Raw genomic sequence first — 3,617 nt, 5'->3', positions numbered from 1 at the left:
AGTCCTGGGGAAGATGGCCATGGCCCCAGGCCCTTCACTGGCACAGGTGTATGCTAGCCCCGGGGTTGTGGCCGTGTGGGAATGGCAGGATGGGCTGGGCACCTGGCACCCCTACAGCGCTGCCGTCTGCACCTACATCGAGCAGCAGTTTGTCCAGCAGAAGGGCCAGCGCTTCGGGCTCGGGAGTCTGGCCCACAGCATCCCCCTGGGCCAGGCTGACCCCTCGCTGGCCCCGTATATCATCGACCTCCCCAGCTGGACCCAGTTCCGCCAGGACACTGGTAAGACACTTTATGCCTCTAGTATACATCTGAGCACCTGCACTGGGCCAGGTGTGGCGCTGGGTCTTGGGGTGATTGACATGACTTGCCCTGAGATGCCCATGATTGGGAAGTGGGTGCTGTGAGAACAGCGCCATACAGCGTGAATGCACCTCGTGGTGGTGGGAGAGGAGCTGTGGGAGCACATCGCAGAGGGTCCTTCCCCCTTGCCTCCTAAACCAAACATGCTTGCCTCAACTCGCAGAGATTGCTGGGTCTCTGGCAGGCCTGCCCACACGGAGGTTACATGCCACAGTGGTTCAGAGGGCCCAACCTGGCTCCGCTGTGCAACGGCTCTGTACCCTAGACAGGCACCTACACTCCTCTGTGCATTTGTGTGTTTTTTGTTCTGCAGTGTGTTCTGATCAGAATGGGGCCACCCACTTCCTCTCAGAGCTGTTCTTTCCTCTAATTCAGTAGTTCTCAGTTGGGGTGGTTTTGTCCCCAGGACCTTTTGATGAGGTTTGGAGATGTTGGCTGTCATGACTGGGCCGGCACAAGTGGGGGTTGCTACTGGCATTGAGTGGGCGGAGGCCAACACCCTACGAGGAGGCGTAGGACTGGCCACAACAACAAATTTTTGGCCAAGATGTCACCAGGTGCTGAGACTTGAGAAGCCTGCTCTCATCTGTGCCAGCTGCATCCTAGAGTCTGTGAAAACCATGGCTCCCAGTCGGTCAGATGCAGACAAACGTCCCTGTCTTCAGAGTCAGCAGAGAAAGAGCAGACAGGATAAATACCATAGAAAGTGTGCACTGAGGTAGAGATTAGCAGTACGTGCTCGTCAGGGAACGGAAGTGGCAAGTGTTATAGAAGTTGGTTTGAAGGTTGCGCTCAGGTGGCCAGGTCACCAAGAAGGGATGGGGATAGGCCTGATGGAAGGGCATGAAGGAGGGGCGTTTGCAAGGCTTTTCAGTCACCAGAAGGGGCTTTGGCTTTTATTTTGAAAAGGGGAGCCCTGGGCGAGTTTGGGCAGAGGAGTGCTCTCATCTGATTTGGGGGCAGGGAGGACCCCTAGCTGCTGTGGGTAGGGGCAAGGGCTGAGGCAGGAAGCCTAGTTAGAAAGTAATTGTGGTAGTCTATTATTTGGCAAGTGCTGTTGAGAGTGTAGCCCAAATGGATTTTTTTTCCTCCTTAATCTTTAGGTTTGGCTTGTTAAGAATATAAGGGACTGGGCTTGGTGGCTCAGCCTTTAATCCCAGCACTCTGGGAGGCTGAGGAAAGTGGATTGCCTGAACCTGCGGGTTTGAGAACCATCTGGGCAACTTGGCGAGACCTCATCTCTACAGTAAATAAAAAATTAGCCAGACGTGGTAGCCTGTAGTTCCGGCTACTTGGAAGGCTGAGGCGGAAGGATTGCCTGAGCCCAGTAGTTCAAGGCTGCGGTGGCCGGGACCGTGCCACTGCACTCCAGTCTGGGCGACAGAGTGAGACTCCAACTCAAAAAAAAGAATATAAGGTTTAAGGCCAGGCTTGGTGGCTCAGCCTGTAATCCCAAAACTTTGGGAGGCCGAGGCGAGAGGATTGCCTGAGCCTGGGAGTTTGAGACAACTTGGCGAGACCTCGTCTCTACAATCAAAATAAAAATTAGTTGGGTGTAGTGGCATGCGCCTATGGTTCCAGCTACTTGGAAGGCTGAGGCGGAAGGATTGCCAGAGCCCAGCAGGTCAACACTGGGGTGGCTGTGAGTGTGCCACTGCACTCCAGCCTGGGTGACAGAGTGACTCCAACTCAAAAAAAAAAAAAGTTGAAAAAAGTGTAAGGAATATTAAATCTCCCCTAATCTACCACCAAGAGAAAGCATACAATTTACACTGAGATGCATTTCTTCCCATCTAGCCATCCAGGCACGTGTATTTAAGGAACTGACAATCAGACTAAAACGTTTCCTTCTATTTTCTTGTATTATGCCATAAGCACTTCCTATGTCTCTAGATCTTTGTAAAACTTTACTATCACGTAATTCTCTGACTTCTCAAGTCGCAACTAATGGAAAACACCCAGCCAGGCTTGGTGGCTCATGCTTGTAATCCCAGCACTTTGGGGAGTTGCAGGCGGAGAGGACTGCTTGAGCTCATGAGTTCCAGACCAGTCTGGGCAACTTGGCGAGACTTCGTCTCTACAATAAATCAAAAAATTAGCTGGGTTGTGGTGGTGTGTGCCCGTAGTTGCAGCTACTTGGAAGGCTGAGGTAAAAGTATCGCCTGAGCCCAGCAGCTGGAGGCTGCAGTAGCCATGAGTGTGCCACTGCAACCTGGATGACAGAATAAGACTACAACTTGAAAGAAAGACAGGGAGGAAGGAAGGAAGGAACATTCTATCTTAGTATTCTTTTGTTTTTCAGTCTGAGTCTCCTTTGTTGCCCAGGTTGGAGTGCAGTGGCAAATTACTTGCATTACAGGCTGAGCCACCGAGCTCAGCCTTTTCAACTTGCTAAAGTGAGATATGAAAGCTTCGTCATTAGAAATATCATTTCTTTTTCTTTTCTTTTTTTTTTTTTTTGAGTTGAAGTCTCACTCTGTCGCCCCAACTGGAGTGCAGTGGCCGCTCCCGGCCACCGCAGCCTCGACCTGCTGGGCTCTGGTGATCCTTCCGCCTCAGCCTTCCAAGTAGCTGGAACTACAGGTGCGCACTACCATGCCCGGCTAATTTTTTGATTTATTGTAGAGATGAGGTCTCACCAAGTTGCCCATGCGGGTTTTGAACCCACAGGCTCAGGCAATCCACTCACCTCAGCCTCCCAAAGGCGCGGAATTACAGGCTGAGCCATCAAGCCTGGCTAACACTGCTTTTATTTTTTATTTTTTTTATTTTTTTATTTTTTTGACTTGGGGTCTCACTCTGTCACCCAGACTGGAGTGTAGTGGCCGCTCCCGGCCACCGCAGCCTCGACCTGCTGGGCTCCGGCGATCCTTCCGCCTCAGCCTTCCAAGTAGCCGGAATTACAGGCTCACGCTACCACGCCCGGCTAATTTTCTGATTTATTGTAGAGATGAGGTCTCGCTGCCCAGGCGGGTCTCGAACCCGTGGGCTCAGGCAATCCACTCACCTCAGCCTCCCAAAGGTGCGGGATTACAGGCTGAGCCACCGAGCCTGGCTAACACTGCTTTTTTTTTTTTGAGTTGGAGTCTCACTCTGTCGCCCAGACTGGAGTGCAGTGGCAGCACATGTCTAACACACCACGTATTTGAAGTACTTACATTGAGACTAACTTCCCTACCTTTACTCAGTAGTAAAAAAGTAAAGCTTTATCTAGTAAAATTGCATGTTTAAGAAATTCTTAACTACAGACACCTA

General features: G+C 51.3%; 1 pseudogene across 1 annotated transcript in view; it reads left to right on the top strand.

Moving 5' to 3' along the window:
• Positions 1-8: 8 nt before the first annotated feature.
• Positions 9-3,617, top strand: part of LOC103263501 — a 14,966-nt pseudogene continuing 11,357 nt past the window's right edge. Inside the window, exon 1 of the transcript XR_002482143.1 lies at positions 9-281. The product of XR_002482143.1 is annotated as a probable E3 ubiquitin-protein ligase DTX2 (transcript). The remainder of the gene's footprint in view (positions 282-3,617) is intronic.

This window comes from Carlito syrichta, unplaced genomic scaffold (assembly GCF_000164805.1).
Source record: "Carlito syrichta isolate Samal-C Ts95f unplaced genomic scaffold, Tarsius_syrichta-2.0.1 Scaffold305129, whole genome shotgun sequence".
NCBI classification, from domain to species: domain Eukaryota; kingdom Metazoa; phylum Chordata; class Mammalia; order Primates; family Tarsiidae; genus Carlito; species Carlito syrichta.
This window is presented reverse-complemented; position numbering and strand designations above follow the sequence as displayed.